At 38.9% G+C, this 21,425-nt stretch overlaps 1 protein-coding gene across 1 annotated transcript in view; it reads right to left on the bottom strand.

Annotated features, from left to right (window-relative positions):
- LOC106862202 (uncharacterized) overlaps positions 1-9,368 on the bottom strand; it is a 94,247-nt gene extending 84,879 nt beyond the window's left edge. Inside the window, exon 1 of the mRNA XM_088157840.1 lies at positions 8,372-9,368. The gene's annotated coding sequence lies outside the window, so the exon portion shown is untranslated. The remainder of the gene's footprint in view (positions 1-8,371) is intronic.
- Positions 9,369-21,425: the final 12,057 nt, after the last annotated feature.

Here is a 21,425-nt window from a genome sequence, read left to right as displayed (position 1 = left end):
ATTTTATTAAAAATGAGCAGAGCCTTCTGTAATAAAACCTTTGCAGTTGTTATGACCACCTGTGCTACCTCCCACCTCGATCCACCACATGACATAGCACAGCAAATTTTCCCACATCCTAGCAAGGAAATTGAGCTGTTACAATTTCAGACGATGGGGCTCACGTACACATATTTTTGACTTCATTATTTTTCTCTATGACACATCTGAAGCTGGCAGAGGTTGTTTAAACAGCTTTAAGATCTCTTTCTCTATGCAGCATGGTATAAAAGTTCCGATAAAATCATTAAAGTTTCTGAATTGGTGCAAAACAAGAAACAAGAGGAAAATAAAACTGGGTTCCTCATTGAAGTGCAGAGCACTGACTGTACAGGAAAGGTCTCAAAGGACATTATCTTAATGGATTGCTGTTAATAAATATTACAGTTTATTAAACAGTTTATAAAGCAAACAACAGGGTGGCACTCATCTGAACTGAAACAAACAGGGAAATTATGGCTCTTAAGGCTTACTCACCACAGATATATTGCTTCCTGCTCTCTCCTCAGCCCTAGGTCTGAGTTTTATGAAAACACTAATTGTTCCCCACTTAACCACCAATGACTCAGTGAAAAACAAAAACAAACCAACCACACACACCAGCCTGATTGGGTCCCCACAGACCAGCCTTTTTTTGGCTGTGCCCATCTCCTTTTAATTTCAGGGGGCAAAACCTCCTAATCTGAGCCACAAAGGAAGGGCAGGAGAATTCATTTTGGGGAGAGAGAGTTGGCAAGGTGAAAAACGGAAAGTAGGGGAGGAGATTATAATTAATGCATATGGGTAGTTTACATGCTGTCTCCTCTGCATGGTGAGAATGTAGCAAGCTGTCTAATTGGAGCCTGCTTTTTGGCTCCATTTAAATTCCTCAGAAAGCACTGCGCTCCACAGGCTGCATAGTTAGATTTTGTAGGTTTTGGCCACAGCAGAAGCCTAATAAAAAATATTGGGATGAAGAGGGCAAGCTATTTCAGGCATAACATTCTGGAGCAATGCAAAGAGGTCACAACTGGTGAGAATCTGCATGAAATTGCATTATGCACAGATGAAGTGTCCGATCATCTTTCTGCCCAAATTCATAAATATATTAGCACACACAACCATCAGAGTCACATCTTGTTTTCATATCCAGCAACCATCCTCTTCAGTGGTCTCTGACAATTCTGATAAATTGCTACTGCCCTTCAAAAGAACTTTTGATTTCCATTTCAAATCCTGCCCCGGGTGTTGCCAGCATATATATGTTTAAAACAGTGCAGTGACACTCTGGAAAGAGAGTGGATGAAGATCTCTCTTGCATTGGCTCAGAGCTTTTGTGAGACTTACAGGCAAAAGCTTTATTGCCTAAACATTTTCATTTTCAGTTATTAAGCTTTTTTTTTTAAAAAAAAAAAGTCCTCAAAAATTCAATTCCCATTATGCAAAAAATAATTTAACAGCAACAATGCCTGCTAGTTTAGCCAAACAAATTATGCAGCCAATTGCAAGCTCTTTGAGTCGTGTCTTAAAGGTGCAAGTCTGGAAGCCCCAAGAGTTTCATAGCTGACATCCAGGAGAGTGAATTTATTGAGTGAGGACAATGCAGACCCTGGAAGAGAAATGGAACCACCAGTCTTGAGTGGTGCCAGCCTCATGACTCTATGCCTAGGTGCTCCTGTGGTCTGAAGCCAGTGAATAAGAATAATTTAGGTAAAATATAGATTAAATGAAAACTTCATATTTTAGTAAAATGTAGTTAGGTACCTATTTCAACTCGAAATGGAAGCTTTAGTTAAGCGATGTGAGTTACCACATTTGAGTAAAGTTAGAAAGTGCATTTACTAACGAGGTTTAAGGAAAGACAATTTAAAATAAAATGGTGCACACAGAAGGGCAAAGTTACAGCTTCTAACACTTATCTGGAAGCCTGTATGCTCAGAAACTGTTTACTGAAGTCACCACACTTATTAACTACATCCAATTCCTCTTAAAAGACAAAATTCAACTATAAATTATTTGGAAAGGCCAGACTCCCTACATTAATTTACTGAGGCTTTCATCCTTCTGCACAGTAGTGTATTTTTAATACAGCTCAAAAGATATCAAGTACCTTCTTTCCAACCTATTCCCCAGCTCTAAATGGGATTTGACATTACGAGGTCAGCTTTGCTTTGCCTCTTAGATGACTTACAAATTTGCAGAGACACAGGTTCACTGTTCTCACATGGATCAATGTTCAACAGACCACTGGTTTTGATGGCAAACATTAAACTTTCAGCCATTAAGTAGAAGAGGAAATTCAGGTTGTAACAAATTACCTGGCATCTAAACAATGTTAAAGTTGTCCATTAGGAGTGCCTGTAGACAGTGCAGCAAGCACATTAGTTTTAAATTGCAAAGTTCAGTCAATGGAGTGACAGAGTTCAGATCTGAAACGTTTTACCCAGCTAGCGAAAGGCCTGAACAGTGAAATGTATTTAAAGTGAACAAGAGTAGAATGGAAATATTTTTCAATGGTCAGAAGAAGATTGCAATCCCCTTTCACAAAAGTAAAAAAATACCGAAAAACACTGTAAAACCGAATGGTAGTTATAGGTGATTTTTCTATAAAATTGCCATATGAAACTGATTTCATTGTGTTTTAAACTGTGCGGACATCCTGAACAAGAGACATTTTTTAGCATTATATCATACTTTGTTTTTCCTGCCTGCTACAGCTCTTTTCTCCTATATTGTCATGTCACCTAAATGTCTATTCACATCAGCTTCCCAGTTAGGAGTGTTTTCCACCTTGACTAGGACTGGAAACCTAAATAAGGCAGAGAAATAAAAAGAAGGAATGTATGAAAAAGAAAGACACATAGTGATACTGTTTGGGACAGTGGGGTAGAAATTAGATATTTTAACCCTTTGTAGTTAAAAAAAAAAATGCTTCATTGGAAACTATTTTGGACTCTGTGGCAAGCTCTATTTACCAGATGCTTTTTACTTCATCATGGATGAGGAAGCACAACAAGTATATTGCTCATGAATGGTTGGTGTGAAAAAGGTTAAAGATGCTGGTGAGAACAAGCTCCCACTCCAGATGGGATGGATGTGTCAGTGAACCATCTGGAAATGCAGGCACAGGCATGATGCAGGAAACTCTCAAACCTCTCAGCCAGACCATTGCTGGGTTTTTGGTTGGTTCTTGGTGTTTGCCTCCTCAGCCTGACTCCTTGCTTTGAATTTCTCTGCTCCATACTTTCTTGGCCCTCAACAGAAATCTTGTGTTTATCTCCAATTCTAACCTGAATTGCAGTTCCTTGAGTAATCACATTATTCTGCTGTACCTAGGGTCCTAAAAGGAAGCACACCTGGGTGGAGAAGAATCTGAGGGGTTTTAAAACATAAATGACAATGTGAAAATGGAACTCATATAGCCTGCAGAGAGAGTGATGGTAAATTATGTTTTCCTTTTTCTTGATGTATATATTGAGAGCATATGCCTTGAAAAAATGATAGTTAAACATAGAAAGGCTGTCCTTGGAGGAGACCTGAGAGATGTAAAGAAGAAGAGAGACAGGTGGAGAAAACCACAAACAAATGTAAGGAAAGAAGAAATGAAGGAATGAACCTCAAGAAACTGGGAGGGGTAGCAAGAAGGGGAAACAGATTAAAGCAATTATTTATTTTATACTGCTTATTTGGTCAGCCCATCTAAGTTCTCTTTAAATGATTCGACTTCGCTCACAGTGATAGCTGCAAATTAACCAATTTACCTCGTAATATTTGGCCTAATAGGGCTGATTAGAGAGGTTTTTTTAAAAAATAACTAGCAGATATATTAGTTGTATTTTCTATGCTCAAGAAAACTGCATAATTTAAAAGATATTTCATTTATCCATGAGTGTACAGATAAACAAATATCAGGCAGAAAATTCTGTCAGCGTGGAAGACCAGGGGAACTCTGCAGACATGACCACTGTTGCTTGCTGAGATTGTTACTTCTCAAGGGTGCAGGCAGATGTTGTTCTTTGGAACTCAGTGGAGAAATTTACTCATCTTCACAGGTCTAAAAGCCAAAGGAAATGAGTACCACTAATACAATCTCTCAGTTCACAGACCTCATGGCCAATTTCTGCAATTGTCGTGGCAATCAATGCATTAATACTGAAGACATCTCATCATTTTAGATATCCAATATAAATGTGTATCTTTTTGGAAATCAATTGAAACAAGCTGCATAAGAAAAAGATAATTATTGGAAAAAGAAAAGCCAAATGAGCAAATGCCAAGCCTGTGATGAAAATCCAAAATATTAAAATTAAGAACTGTATAACACCTCTCAAAATGAGTCAAAATAAATCCAAAAATGTCAAAAAAAGTGCAGCTATTAGTCACTGTGCTTGCCTGATGTATTATCTTGGATAATAAAATATTTCACAAAGGATGGCCATAAAATATGTAACTACAGGAAGAGTTCTGGCTCCTCACTGTTGTTTGTGTGGGAATTGTGACAGACGGTTCTGCTCTTTTCTTTTAACCACTGAGGCACTCAGTGTTGAATTAGTGAATTTTTATGGAAAAGAAAATAATGTGTAATGTTTTTTTCAGGACTGCGGGCACAATTTCAAATTTAGTGTCTGTAGTGCTGACCTCCAACTAGAAGAGAAGAGGAAAAGGAAAATATACATTCTGAAATCATAAAGCTTCATTGCTGTACATGAAGTCATTATTATTTGCACTTCATTTTTAACTTTAAAAGATGATTAATACATTCTCATTATTCTATGCAATTAAAACAAAGCCCATCTAACTTGAATGAGACATTTCAAAGATTTTAGAATTATTAATACAATAATGCCTGGAGTAAAACACAATCATGTCATGGACCAAATCAATGATCTGTTTTGGTTTTCTGTATATCAAGTATTTTGAATATAGGCATACAATTTTTTCCTCTCTTGAAACATGAAACCAGAGAGTCTTCATAGGAATCTATGCTACTATAAGCAGAAAACAACAATATGACATTTACACTACAGGAGAAGTGCCTGTATCTTTTTATACTTGCTTCTACATCAATAACTCTCTGTTTTTTCATCCTGTGACAATGAAAACCGAGGTCAGTTTAGCACTATGATAAAAAACCCAAACATGCAGAAATTTTTATTAAATTATATCTTGTAATTCTACTTTATTCTGTGTGACTTTTGTTTATTCCCCAATGAACCTAGTTTTTTCTACAGGTTTTTTTAACAGGTGGCATGAGAACTACACAGTGTTTGAGGTGAATAGCCAGCATTCACTAAGGGCATAAAACATTTTTTTTCTTTGTTACCAGGTCTGTTTTTCTTTCCATACTGCCTAAGCCTACCTATGATTGAGCTGTTCAGAAGAGCACTGAAGTATTTTGCTTCAGTGACTGCAGGGGAACAAGAAAACTTAGAATATTCTTGACCATATTAGGATGTTCATCAGAGAACAAATGAACTTGGCCAGACCTGTAGGACAATTGCTTCACACCTGTCAAGGTCAGGTCTTCAGCACCCTAATTTTCAGTGTCTTATTGTCAACAGCATTAAGTTACACTTCTGCTTTAACATACTAGATAATAATGATATTTTTCCCATCCTACCTCACAAAGGTTGCATAAATTAGAGTTGTTTGACAATGTGTTGTGTTGGAACTGGGTAGTTTACAGCCTGGGTAGTGGATCAGCTTTTACCTCCAGTTGTAAAATTCTGAGTTCAGTCTACTGGAAAATGTTGCCCTAGCAGTTGAGAAATCACAGTTGAAATAGGATTAAATAAAACCCCAACAACAACAACAAACCAAACACTTCTAGTGTAGATTAAAAAATGAGGGGAAAAAAGATATCAGTAGTCAAAATCAATCAACAGCCCACAGGTGGGTTAAAGAAATAGCATATTTTCAATAATACCTCAAGAAAATGGGTTTTTTGCAAATGCAAGTATGTCTCACTAGGACACCCATCGCATTGCAAGAGTGTCACCATCTAGGCTTATTAAGAAATAAGTGTTAAACTTACCTCTAGTGACCTCGGTATTTGCATTTTAAAAGGAAAAGCTGTCTCACATAAGAAACCCATTTTTCTTCCTTCTCTTAAACTTTTCTTCCCCAGTGGAAGCATTACATCATAACCCACTTTTACAAAATTTCCCACCGATATTTCAGCAAAATATCAAATACCAGGATATTTTGGTGAAAAGTGGCAAATCAGTTTGCAAAACCCAAGGCACGACCAACTTACTGAATAACATTAGCAAAGCCCAAATCTCTCCATGACCCCAGGAAAAATGCCTGTACTTGAATTTCTGTGTGAGATTTCTTATTTAAGCCAGTTGTTAATAGATTTCATGTGAGTTGGAGCGGGTTTTGTGCAGTTCTAACTTTTACACATAACACGAGGCCATATGTCAACTGCTATTAAAGCCCAGTGGGAAACACAACTTCTAAGAAACCTTCCCTATAATACATGCATTTCCCACAGATTTAGAGTCATCTGCCTAAAATAAGAGAATGTAACTTACTGCAGAGGTCTTTAGAGGTCAAAACTGACAACATAATTAATTGTATTGCCAAAGAACCCAAGTCCATAAGTAGCACAAACACCACCAAGAACTCAGTAGAGATGAAGAACGTGTACAGCCAATAACTATTCATCATGCATCATCTTGAGAGGACAGGTGATGCCTCCAGAAAAGCCTGCCAGGCTGTCACCTGTGTTTATAACACTCTTGGTTTCCTCTTATGTACTTTAGCATGGTGCATTATAGTTTTGCTGTTCAGCTTTAGAGAAATTCATCTAGTACACAGTGGTGCTGTCTCATCTGAGTTGAAGCCACATGGTGCTTCCTTACAGATAATATGTTGTTCTGTCAGGAAGACAACTGCACATAGAGTGGCAATGAACATCCATTCCATGAAGTCTCTTAAAACTTACTTGGATATCAATTTAAACCCACGAGGTTAAAACATCTGTGAGAAATTACAATTGTAATCGATTGTCTTGGCTAACGTGCTGCTGTCATGAAATCCTATTGCTCCTTTCCAATGCAGTAATGCTTTCCAAAGAGAAGCAGAAGGTTGTAATGAACAACGTGACAAAACTATCAATATTAAAAAACTGAAGCTGGCAAATAATGGTTTTCAGATTCCTCAAGTAGAACTCCAGTAAGTTAAACCTGAGTAATGCCAATATACTGGGAGAATATGTACAAAAGGAACATTTGACACAGATATCTAGTATCTAAACAGCATGCATTTTTGTCCTGCTGAAAAATGTCTGTGTTTGGAGATACAGAATAGTTTTATTTGTACCCAACGTTAATCCAATCAAAAATGTCAGGAAAAAGTATAGTCCACCTCTCATTCTTTAAACCAGGACCTGTATGTCAGTGTGAAGTCAGCTGCAGTTTTAAATTCAATTCATAGAATAATGCATCTCCAAGCATGAAATTTTTTCAGCTCCTGAATAAGTGTTTGAATAAATAACTCCTTAAACTGATTAGGTAGCTTGTCTAAGAAACACAAATGCAGGCATTTTTATGTCAACTACCATTCATGTTCCTATACTGATATATTTGTCAGCCTTGAGATGCAAGAGTGTAAAAACGATTTCTAAAAAAACATTTAGATGAAATGTCCTGTTTTGGCCTCTAATAAAACAAATATTTTTCCATAATGTCTCACAGATTTGTGAGAAAACTAGGCTGGGTATTATATCTTTCCTTTTCTCTGAGGAAGATGCCTAAGGAATGTGAAATGACTCTGGAAAATGGTCTCAGTAACCCCTTAGGTTCTCAAACCTTTGGCTGCACAAGACTAACAGCTCTTTATAAAGCATCTATTTTAACAACACTCCTCCACTCCAAAGGCTCAGATCACAGATTTTTTAAGGGAATTGCAATAAATGTTCATAAACGTTGATATGCTGCATTTTGGTCCAGAAGTAAGTCACAGAACTCATTAGCAGGTGGAATTATAAAGATTATGGATGAGGACTCCTACAGCTTGGTCATATGTAAGCCTGAAGTATTTGAGTTCATTTTGCTTTATTACAGATTTTACGATAATTTGCAGTCATGGTCTCCAGTTTTCCTCTCAATGCTGTTTCTCTGCAAAGAAACTAAAGAGAGGCACAAAACAACAGAGGATTTATTTTAGTTCTCTAAGTTTAAAGCAGGAGTGACCATTCTGTGTCTCACAAACCACAAGGGATGCTACATGTGCTGAGCTGTGACAGAGCTCCTGTCTCAAAGAGAGAATTATAAACCAGTGTGGCACTCCCAGAACACAAACTTGTAAAGCAATAGAATTCAAGTAGAGAAATGAAACTAAAAGTTACCAATTTGCAGCCAGGGAGACACCCAGTGATGAAAAGTTCTGCATGTAGTCTCAGCAGCAGAAATTCTTGTCAGCTGCCTGAAGGCCTGGCACTGGGGAGTGCAAGATTCACCTCATCTGGGACTGATGATGCTGCAGGAAAATTATAAACGGCAAAAACCCTTGGAGAATGTAGCCAGGGTCTCACCTTCCTAAGGATATGAAATAAGTGCAAAAGTTACTTCAAATTTTGTTAAAAAGTGGCTATATTGTAATCATGAACAGAAAGACCAAAACATCACCAAAACAACAACAAAAAAAAGGATGTTGCCACAGCAAAGAGTAAAATTATTACAGCATGTGAAGGTCATGTCTTATTTAGTGTTTTTCAGCCTGTTTAGTTTGTAAGAATACACTCACAAAGAGGTTTAATATAGGGAAGCATTTCATAGAAACCACAAAGAAATTACTCCACATCATCTTGGCAAATGTGCCATGTGATCATCCCTCATGCCAGAAAGAACAACAACCACACCATGAAACATAAATTTGAGGTTCATTCATTCTGTACACACAGACACAAACACAGATTCTCTCTCTCTATATATAGATACACATGTATGTGGATGTATAAGGCATAGGATACATACACACAAAGACAAAGGCATCGTGTATAAGAAAATAAAATGCAATATATGACGAAGATGACATGAATGATGTACACTGCAGTGACCAAGAAAAAGCAGATAGCATTTGATGGGACTGTACTTTCACATAATATAATGGTGAAAAGGGTTTCATGAGGTGCCAAATGATAATATCAACTCAAATTACTTTTCAAGCAACTGTATATAAATAATTTCCCCTTGCAAGTGATGAGATTTGTAAATCTATTGTTACCATAGAGCTGAGTGATTTTGCTTGCTGTCTGCATGGAAACTTTACTACAAAGAAAGAAACTCGCTTTCTTTTGCTCACTTTCTTCCACCAGCACTGCCCAGAATTTTTTCAAAAAGCTAAAAAATATCCTAGAAGTCTGAGAGCTATTGGAAATGGTAGGCTTGATTTGGCAGTGTATGTTCAAATGGGGCAGCTACCTCCACTGGTGAGAGGAACTGCCATGCTAGAGCATGCAAGGAGAAATGCTGGAGCTGCCAGTAAATGTTTTTCAGATATTATTCACCTAAAAGCCCCGAGTCAGGGACTTGACACCATTTGTCCATGATAAAATTCAGCTCTTCCCTGCATCAACCAGGTTGGCACTCCTTAAGTCACCAAAGCTCTCATAACTGGTTCAATGAAGGAGTATGAGGCAATATTTTATTAAAGTGCTCATTGACTGCAGCAAAGTAAAGCCTTTCAGAGGTTTGGAATGTATCAGGCTAAAGTGTTTGTATGAGATGTGTGAAGACTTGTTCTTTAACATTGCAATTAATTCAGAGACAAGGACTGGCTAAGCTTTTCTTCCAAACTCATCTCAGCAGACTTACACAGTTATTGCAGCTTGGATATCATCACAAACAGAAAAACCCTGTACTCCATTGATTTCTCTATACTGTAAAATCTTAGGTGAAGAAACCCTGAATAGTTCTTACTTTCTCTTCTATCTAATTTTTCTTCCATAGCATTATCATGTCTTTGGAAGATTCATTGCTTTTCTTTCCTTCACTGCACAGGATTTTTGGAGTAAATTATGTTCATGCCTTAGTCTTTTTTTGACAGTATTATGGAAAAGAAAAACCTCAAATCAGTGCATCTTTCCTTCTCTAAAGGGAAGTATGGCTGGAAACAAAAAAAGAGGGAAGATAATGGGAGCATTTTGGAAGGAATTCCAGAACTGTGTCATGAGTTACTTCTCATATATAGAAGTTAGACTGTAGATTCTGACTTGAAACCAGACTGCTGAAAGGTGAAATTTTACAAACTGTTCTCCAGGCTTGGAGTGATTTTCCAATATTTTACAGAATGTCTTACAATAGCATTTTGGTTCAGGCCAGCAATTCAATTTTGGCAGTTGCTATTCACCGTGCCTTGGTCTGCGTACCAAAGCAGACTCAGAGTGCACAAAGTGGCTCCTTCTGGATCAAACCAAAGGATTGTGAGCTCTCCTTACATGCTTCAGCCATGGTGTTCAGTCCATGGGATCAGTCTGGAGCCAGACCAAAGGCAAGCACAAGAATGCTGAAGGTTGTGTCAGCTGGACCTTCTCCTAAATCTGCTTTTCCACACTGAGCTTCTTCATTGTGTGTCTTATCCTGATAACACACACACAATTTTGGGGAGGACTGTAATTTTCTACTGTGCCTAAATGTATCTACAGAGAAATAGGACCAGCTCCCAGCTGCACCTTGAATGCAATCCAGAATATGGCTACAAATCAGTGGGACAGCACTGCCTAGAAGAGTTCAGGATCATCAAGGAAAAAGATGAAATTATAGACTTGATTCCGAAATATTGTTTGATTCTGAAATAATCAGGGGACTAAATAAGGACATCACAATGAAATAAATGGAGTTTAAGTTGACTATGCCATCTGTGAAGTTGGCTCACAGACTCAGATTGCTGGTTGATGTTGGAAATAAAATTGCAATGCACTAATTACCTGCTTCTTAGGATCCCCATAAATACATGAATTTAGCTACAATATGTTTAAGCACTTAGTCCATAGATAATATCAAGATAAACTATTTTCAGTCATCTCTGGCCCATTATGGGTGTAAAATAGTTGCTAGCCCTGATAACCACACAACATTTAAAATTTATGCCAAGTGCATGTGTTTTAACCATGCAGAAAAATTCTTAATGTAACCTATTTCAGATTATATCTATTTTCCATAATCTTTTCAGAAGATCTAATAAAATTATTGTCATTAAAGTCAGTCGTCCTAATTTTTTTCCCTGTGTACACTTAATTTGCAAACTTGGCAATTCTAACTTACATTTTAATAATCTAAATTATAAAGCACGGCAGATTAGTTTTTGTCAAAAAATTCCAAGATTGATAACGGTAGAGTTAAAAACAAATCTCACCACTTATTTTATTGCCAACAAACAGAGAGTACAAACAAAATCATACTATGGTTCCCATTATAATGTTTGCAATACCTCTGAAAATAATCAGTGTAACTATAGAATTCAAGGAATTCCAGACTGTTGAAGTAACAGTGATTGTTTGCACTGAAAAATGAAGAGCTTTGTGGCTAACCCTGTACAGCAGAAAGGTCTCACTATTTATCTTGTAGATCCAGCCAGCTCTTTCCTCCCTTCCTTATGTATTTCAATCCAGAACGCTCACAGCCTTCTTCATAGTTGGTCTCCAAACCTTTATAGTGTCTGTGATGTTTCAAATGCATAGTTTCCTTTCCATGGGGCCAAGGTTGCTCTGCCAGACTGAAGGGCCAGGGTAAACACATTTCCAATTTCAAAGCTGTTTGTTTTGGTAATTCGAGCTAGAGAGGTTCTGAAATTGGTATACACTCATTTTTGTGTTTACCAGAAGGCTGTTTCAGATCAGAATTGCTCCCACAGCCCTCAACTTGCCAGAGCCCACATGCGTAGCATAATGTCTAACAAAGAATCAAAATAAGGGACTCCAAATATTTACTAAAAGAAATAAATAGGTGAAAAAAATAGCACTGCAAATCCGCAGACTTCATCCCACTTAACAAATAGCTCTTGCTATATAATAATTTAACAGAAATGAGGGGTAAAGTGTTGTCTCAAAGGTAATTTCAGCAAGAAAATTGAGAGGAAAAGGAGCTTTTGAGCTGTGTGGAATGGTAATGGCTTTGACTGTCGTTTACACGAGGAGAGCCCTCAAACTGAAGGACGTTTGAGAGACACGGAGCTTTCATGTTTCTGTGGTAAAATAAACCACAGTCAAGAAGGTACCTCGGGTTAGAAATTTTGGTTACGAATTTGCAGTGCCTGTCATGAGTTCTCTGAGGTTATTTATGTCATTTTTAACTTATCTGTGTAAGAGTGGTTCCTTGAAGACTCTGATGAGATCGAATCTGCTGTAGTCATTTTACGAGTGCTCTTGTGCTGACTGTCACATAAATACCAATGAAACAGAATGAATGGTCAAAAAAGAAGGAAAACGACAAAGAATTGGAGAAGTAGTTGCTCTGAGTCAAAGAGCAAATCTGTTCTGCAGAGTAGACTTGGGCAGGCTGTACTCTGTCCCCCATGAGCTGTCAGGATACAGTCTATGCCCGTGGCAAGCAGTGGAACACTTTGGGCAACTGGTCAAGGCTTCCATCTCACCAAGCTCTAGGACGCCAGCAAGGTCTGCAGCTTGAACTTGGCTTCCATCCAAAAAACCCTTGGATTGGAATATCTTCTAGGTCAACCATCTATTTCTGGGAGAACAGCCAGAATGAATAAACCCACATCCCTCTCAGTCCAATGAGCAACCATCCAGAGCACATTTTTTTTCCCCAATAAATATATAATCCACAGAAATTATTATCATAGCTCAATAACTTCACCATTATAAAGGAGTGAATTAACTCCCCTTCCAACATTTTTATATTATCATAAGCTCGTGCAAGCAGCTGTATTTTAGAGCTAGCAATATGAAATCTTCAGTGGGAATACTTTCTTTATAAAAGTTATGTACAATAAAAGGAAGTTTCATTCTCCAGGTAATTCATGTGTGACTTAGTTTTTATCATCTCTTGGTATTTTTTTCACTCATCAGGATAAGATTCACTGGGTATATCATGTATCATATTTTAAATAACAGATTTTAATGCATGATATCCAATACTACATTTATTATTCTTAGTAAGAGTAGGGAATCTAAAACTATACAAAGTCTTATTTACATGTGACTTGAACACAACCCTTTTAGATGTGAAAAGCCCCATCTGGTATGTGAGGGCACATATAGGATTACTCATATTTGCATGATGTACACAACTGCATGCAATAATTGTGTAAAAATATTCAGCTTTTCTGAGGGTAGCCAGTTCAGCCCATACATACATTTGCCAGCAGCCGTGATCAACACATAATATAAAATTTAAAGATGTTACATTCCAGAATCCTAACACACTGTCTGAAATATTTTATCTAGCTTAGATAACAATCCATGCAGTTTTGTCTGCAATACTTATCTCCATTACTGGAATAACTGAGCTCCTCATTGTGTTTTAGTGTGGACATCCATTAAGAAAAGTATTTTCTGGTTGCTGTTCATAGACTGTGGAGCTCAGAGCAGAGCTGCACAAGACATTTTGTGAAGCTGCTCGCAAAGCAGCTTCAGATGAAAGATGAAAGGTGGAACCCTACTTCCAAAAGCATCTGACAGGTATCAAAATTCTGTACGAAGGAGGAAAAAGTGAGGTCACTTCCTTTGGGATGAAAGGCACGAAATCAACTCAGCCATGTGTAAAACCGTAAATTCCAACCTTAGGCTGACTTTCCCAAACTTCAGATTCTTTGCTCTTACTGCAGTCCCTTGTCCAGGGTGAGGAGTAAATACAGGACGCTGGAAGATACTGGTGTAAATATATGGTTTTCACCAACCTCAGTTTGCTGAAGGAATCACCTCAGCCTCCCAAAACACACATTTATCTTTTTCCAAGACATGCAGGTGCATTATAATGAACTTCACAGAGGTACCCCTCTGGGATTAAGACTCTTTTCCTCATCTTGGAATTACAGGTGTCCAGATCTGCTGTTTGTTACAAGGTTGAGGCTGTGGTAATGGCTGTCCTGTATTTAATGACTGCATTTCTCTGCCAAAGCCCACCACATTGGCTGTCAGAGGCTTAGACATATTTAACTCCTTGCATATGCAAAGTGAGGCTTTTGGCATGCCAAGAATAATTTTCCTTTCGAGTCAAGTTTTTTTTTCAGAGATTATTTTTCCATCCGGCAGAACCTGAGGGTTTGAACATCTGAGCAATAAGTCTGGATGCCCAAAAGTGCCAGACAAATGCCACTGTAGATTCAGGATCAACTTAGAGCAAATGTGCTCTGAGTTCAGCATGTCTTAGACATGCTGGATACCACACAGATTAAATCTGACACATTCTGGGATTGCTGGGCTCAGCAGATGCACAGCCTGGTGGGTCTGCAGACATTTTCAAGTTTATAAACAGAAATGGGGGGAATGTCATTTAAGTTGGTTGAACCTCTATTCTCTGTATTCAAGGAAGGTGTTCCAGCAGTGAGTGACAGGTATTCAGGAGTGATCAGAGGTGCTCACTTTCAGTCTAGAAATAGTTCCGTTTGTACTGAATAAATAACTGGTAACTGGGTCTGAAAAAGAGAGGGAGGGAGGGAGGGAGGAAGGGAGCCTGAGAGAATGTCACTTTTTAGCCTGATAGTAAGGGAAAATTAAAAAGGAATACTATGTCTGCCATGGTCTGCCATCTTTTGTGTAAGAAGGCCTCATGCAGATTTGCCTTGACACACAGTGGATTTGGCCACTAAGGCAAGACAGTGAAGAAACATTTCTTTGTTGATCACTACATGGCTGATCAGAGCCAAATCCTCATCAAGATTAGGTTCTGTGAGACACACTTTTAATAATCTGGACCTTCAATGAGCTATTCAATGCTTTCTGAAGGGCTCTCCAGGCACCTTGCTCTCACAAAAACGAGTATGGGTACAGAGATGCACGTATCCTGGTGACTCTATTCACTCAGCTGAAAGAAAATATCTACAGCTGGGACAGAGCACTGAGCTCAAGTGACTTGAATGCCAAAATAGCCATTAAACAAGACAACTGAATCATGGATCAGCTCTACCTTTGTAGATGGAGAAATAAACTCCAGAAACAAACAAGAACAATTCAGATGGTGTGAAAAAATATTTTTAAAACCAAATGATTTACATGAAATGACAACTATCTTAAAATGTCCATATTCCCTGCAGATATACTTTGAGCATTTAAAGACCATAAAAATCAATTGGAATTAGGTGCTTATGATGATCTTGGCCTTTGATCCATGAAAGTTATTTTATCATAGACTTAAGCATTTGTGTAAATATTGTATTGAATGAAAACATTTTCTTAGATCAGGATATTGTTTTCCCAGAAACACTTTGAAACTGACCAAAACTTCCAACTTATTTGGTTGTATACCACTTTTTGATCTTTTCAATTATATTCTGTACCGGGCAAAAAAAAAGCTGTTTAAGAAATATTAGGGGTAGCAATGTGAAAAAAAGGAAAGTCAAAGAGAATAACCTTAGCCCAGTTATCCTTCCAGTTTTCCACAGTCATGTGACAGCTGCCATTCTTGTAGCTGCCCACCATACTCTGGATATTTAGCAAAAGCAGACCCACCCCGAGCCCTAAAGCCAAGGGAAGAAATATAACAAAGGTAAAGGGCATTTTTACCCCTTTTCATCTGTCACATTTCTTCTCCAGTGAACTCGTGATAAATTTCTTCCACAATAAAAGAAATTGAGTAGGTTCTATATCGTATGTCAGTGTCCTGATGAGACATGTCTGCAATTAGAATAGGTAAGTAGATTTTAACAAGGGGATTTAACACATCATGCTTAATTCTTTTGGCTTTGAGCTATTAGCTGAGATCTCTGAGTTTTATTCCATACCCCACTTAAGACATTTCCATAAAACTTATTTCACATATAAATCACTAAAAGCTGGATTTCAAATCTGATTCTTCCCTCAGCCTCTTTTATAGATGGGAATGCTCAAGGCACCTCAGCTACAAATTCATTTTTGTCCTTCCAAAGATCCTTCCAGCAAATTCGATTCAGCAGCAGAAGCAACAGGCCAGATTTGAAGGAGTCACCTGCTGACAGGTGAAGGGCAGTGCCCAGGAAGGGCAAAAGGAGCTAGAAAATTATATTTGTGAGGTAACTGGAATGCAATAAAATTTGAGTGTGGCAGAAAGGACTACAGGTGAGTGAGAGAGAGTTGTAGGGTTTTTGGATAGAGAGGGATTTGCAGGTGAGATGGAAAGGGAGAGATGAGGTCTGTGTGGAGAAGAGTGAATAAGAGTGTAGGAAAGAGTGAAGAAGAGTGTAGGAAAGGGACAGAGGGCTGTCAGTGGAGGAACTAAGTGAGGTGAGAAGATAGATCAGCTTGGAAATTTCACTGTCATCTTCTGCTGTTCTCCCTTCTGCTCTGCTGTTCTTACTCAAAACCCAAATAACCCTCTCACAATCCCTTGCTTACATCTCCTGTTGCCTCTGGCCCAGCGAGGAGGGGTAGAGCAGAAGCTTCAGGGTAGTAAAGCACAATCTGCCCTCAAACCCCGTGGAAGTTGGTGCCACCAGAGCCCGAGACTGCAGGAGCAAATCCTACAACACAGTCAGAACAGCCTTTTCCTGCTCCAGCCTGCCTCCCCAAACTCGTGCCTGATTCCTGTGCCTTTGCTGCCTCTGCTCCCAGGTGTAAGCTCCAGCATCCACAAATAGACCCTCTGCAATCAGTGAGACTACTCATGTGAGTAATGGCTCACAGCTGGATGCAAACAGAGTCATGAGCTCCCTACATTTTTAGTTTTTGAATGTTAGTATTTTTCTTGTGCTTTTTTCCCCCTGACAAATTGGATAAGAAAATTGCTTTTCCTGAAATCTTCTACATTTAGGATCACAGTGATCAGCACAGCTAGACAAGTAAAAAGGAATCTTAAGTTATTCCACAGCTCCTGCAACTCATAGCATTTTGTTGTTCTATAAAACTCTTTTGCTGATATGGTTTTTAAAAGCAGCAAACGACTCTCCTGTGATTTCAAAGCGTCCCCAATTCTAATAAATCCACTTGTGGTGCTCAGAGCTCATCAGTTCAGATGACTTTTGTGAGCTCATGCTGAATTTACTTTTTACCAGGTATCCATCCCATTTCTGGTGGTGTGTGGTTTTGGGTACATACCAATAATCTCTAAGGACAGTGCTATCGCCTGAAGTCACCGGGCAAAATGGATACTATTTCCTCAGGTTCTTCTTTTCTAATAAATCTGAAGGGGGAAAAAAAAGACAAAAATCTCAGGAGAAAAGAAGGAGATGTTTTGGTGAGGAGCTGATTTTTAAATGGTGTGTCTACTGTAGGAGACACTTTCAAAATCTGTTCATTGTCCAACTATTACATGTGCAAAAAATAATGCTTGAATTTGAGAGAATTCAAACAGCGTGCTAATGGCTATTGTATTGATGCCTTAAAAACTTTCAGATTCTCTTGAGACCTTGACTGTAAACAGGCAAACTATCTCCTAAAAATCCTTGTACTTCCTAGGAAACGTCACAACACTCCTCCCTCGGATGGATGGTGCAAGGACCTTCCTCATTCATCCTTAAAATAAAGCAAATACCTAAAGTAATTCTATACAATTTGAAATATATCTGGAAATGTACTTTAAAAAATCTTACCCTTTACTGAATTCCTACTTAAATTCTTTATTCAGACATACTGCTTTGTGATTTACTTCTCTGTAATTATCTCTCCATCTTTCTTCCCCTGTAAGCTATCTCTGCACAGCCTCCTCTGCCTAGCAGCTCTCCGGGTTGTACAGCTGATCATTCATCACTATTCCTACTGCTAAGCCTGCTCTTCATTATGCAATGGCTACAACCCCTGGTCCCACTTTCCCTGCTCCTCTTCTCTCCCTGCCTCCAGGACAAGTTGATCTTCCTTTCTTGCTGTAGCTACAGCAAGGTCAAAACCTTTTCTCGTGCTCTCCCCTCTCACCTGTCCCGTTCATACACTCTGACCTCACATCTCTGTAAAGCTCTTCCTCTCTCCAGACTTCACCTCTTCTTTTCTTCTAATCTCTTACTACACTTGAAGTTCAGTGAAGGACAAAGAAACCACAAAGGCTGCACAGGACAGTGCCACACTGATTTTCAAGCCTATTTTTGCTGGCATCTCCTATTTCAGTGACTCCCTAATACTGTCCAAAATCTGTTTGTCTCGTGAGAAGTTTTACTAGTATAGTTTTTATCCTGGAAGCCCACACGAACAATTTTATTTGAAGTTTGGTTTATGCCAATATATCCATAAAACCTGAAAAGCAGCTCCTGACAGATTTCTGAGCAAATGGACTTTCTGGCAAAATATTTATATAATGATGACTTTTAGATTGATAGGGAAGAAAGATGACCATTTGAAAGTCTTGTGTCTGTCTGAAGAGGGAACAAGTTCGAGGAGAGGACGCCCATCCAGCTGGAGGCAGAGGTAGCAGTGTATTATAAATTCACATTTATAGCAGCCCTGCCACATAACAAATAGGTAAGGGTAGGCACACTGGCAGGATAACAGCTGCCCACCTGCAGCAGAATTTGCCTGCACATATCAGGACTGTGTTTTGATGAAGTGATAAGGAAACACAAGCAAAGTTGTGCCAAGTTCTGCCCACTGCCTCAGCTGAAATAACTTCATCTACCAAAGCTTGGAGAACTTCAAAAACATCCCAAAAATATTAACACACACACACACACACAAAGATCAGTTATACTTATAAACTTAAGTCATTTTCTCTAGACTGTTGGGTTTTTCTTCATTTTGTTCAGGCACAGCAAATAGATGTGTTGTTGTGTCAGCTTTTTGTTGGTTCAGTAACAGAAAAATCTCTCGAATCCGATTATCCCTATTCATATATAGTCTGCAGTTATTTAAAAATAAGTAGTTTGGAGATTTAGTTTTGCTTCAGAAGGTAAAGTAATCTTATTGCTCCCTAATAGGTACGGCATGAGTCACTCCACTGCAATAGTCCCTCCACATTCCAGTCTTAATTGTCTCCAAATTAAGAAAACTGTTAGATGCATCTTACTGTGAGGAAATGAATATTTCTGATCCCTGCTGCTAAATAACACGGCAGAAAATTCCTCTGAATGTACACCAGACCAGTTTGCTAATATGAAAACTGTCCCTCGAATGCATTATTCAATAATTTTTAATTTCAGCAATTATTTATAATTTGTTAAACCTGTAGGCTGATATAATAGACAAAAAGTGAATGTTACTTCTTTATCAAGAGGGGTCCCCATGAGCTCCCAGCCTTTCTTAGTTCTTGACAGAAACTTGATTGTGATAATGAAGCATTATAGCCACAGCTCTGTTGAAAGCCCTGCTTTTGTTTTTGAAACAAGTTGTGACAATTGCCTCCCATTTGAATCAATTTTACACAATCCTCACAACAATTTTTTTTTTACTCCACGATCATTTGTTCCCCATTATTACCTGAGTGCTCAGTGACTCCCAGAGCTGTGGAGGGCTGGCCCTGCTGAGAGCAGCAGACTAATTGATGGGCAGACAGCCTGTGCTCCTAAACATTCTCAGTCAAGGCTCTGGGATGGAATCTCTGCTCACATCTCTGAGCAGAGGTGTGCTCCACCACCCTCCACAGCATCCAAGGGACACCAGGGCCATGGGTGTGGCACAGCCGTGGCAGTGCCAAGGGCTCCATCACTGATCCAGAGGAGCACAGAGGCAGCAAAGGAGCCCATTTACACCTTGCACTAATAATTAGAGAAGGCAGGCAAGCCTAGCAAGGGTAATTCACTGCACTGGGAGCAGGATCTCCACCCCACACCACCATAAGATGGATGCACAAAGATTTTTCACTTTTTTCAATGGTGCAGGAGAGCGACCTAGATCTTTATGCAAATCCTTCTCATCATTTCAAAGGACCCTATTTTTTGACAGGTTTTAAAGAAGAGATGTTTGTCTTACAACAATACAATTTCCACCTTAGCAATATAATTTAGGAAATATCTTATTGAAACCAGGTCCTGTCTTTAAATATCTAAGAAACGCTGCCTAACAAAGCTGTGCTGTATGCAGTTTCTTGTTTTCTTAGCTTATTCTGCATTATCTAACCCACCAAATATTTCAGAAAGATTCTTTTCATGCAAAACCTGCCAGCAAAAATCAATGCATAAGTAGTAGAAAAATAATTTTGACTAGTGCCTGCATTACCTCCAACACATGAAATTTAACCAGCAGAGCTTGAATTCAATGAAAAACATACATATTAAAAATTAAAAATAGCAGGTACAGAAAATTGAATTGAATCAGGATTCTCCTATCACTTGGGAAAGCATATGAAAAATGTTTTATTGCACAGGAGAGTCCAGACAATATTGACCAAGCCCCTCTTGACTTTCTCTAAAATATTTTTTGCGTTAAAAGCAACCAGTAAGAGCAGTGATTTATTTCTAAATTCCCCGGGTGTGCAGAGAGATACAAAGGTCCTAAAACTGCTGACTAAGATAAATTGCAGGTTGGAATGTATTTAACAAATGATAATGCAAAATGCAGAAAAATATACAGAGGAACAGGAGATAGCAGTGGAATGGAGTACATGACCTGCCTGAGAAGTTACTACACACAGCCAAAGAGCAGATTTAACTGCAGATAAATTCCCCCAGCTATCAATACCTACAGAATTAAACTACTATTAAGAGAACACAGTGAATCCTTCATCTGCTTAGCAAAGATGACTGGGAAACTGGCATTACAGTATGAGAAGCAAACTCTTTTTTGAGGCAAAGTTAGGAGAAAGGAATGTGCTGAAATTAAATTATTGAGTTCCTCCAAGCCTCCAAGAGAAGAAGTAGGAAAAAATTAAACAAGTGAGTATTAATAGTCACTGGTCCTGCCAGCATGGCTCCCTGCTGCCCTGTGCCTTGTTCCATACTTTGGAGCATCTGGTGTTGGCTGGGATTTGGGGCTGGACACGGGATGCAATGGACCAGTGGTCTAATAGGGCAGGGAAATTCCTGCTGTCCTCTTTTGTACACAGGTGCAGCCAGCCCTGGGTTGGCTTGGTTTGTCTGCTTTTTTTAAAGCTCCTCTCCCTGTTTGTCTCTCTGCACGTGATGGCTGAAGGAGCATCTCATCAAGCTGTCCCTGCAAGGCTCTGGCAGAGCAGCTCCTACCCTGGGCCAGGGCTCAGCAGCAGCTGCAGGGACATGAGAGCAGCTCAAGGAGCAGAGCAGGTGAGAGAAAACAGAACCTGCCACCACCCTGCACTCACCTGCCTTCAGGATTTTCGGTCTCCCTGCTCCCAGGCACTCCAGACGTGAATGAGATGAACCAAAAAAATCCCTCTGTCCGCTTAAAAAAAAGGCTAATACCAGTAAACTCC

The sequence above is a fragment of the Sturnus vulgaris genome, chromosome 2 (assembly GCF_052056855.1).
Source record: "Sturnus vulgaris isolate bStuVul1 chromosome 2, bStuVul1.hap1, whole genome shotgun sequence".
NCBI lineage: Eukaryota > Metazoa > Chordata > Aves > Passeriformes > Sturnidae > Sturnus > Sturnus vulgaris.
Note: the sequence above shows the minus strand (reverse complement) of the source record. Positions and strands in the feature narration are given on the sequence as shown.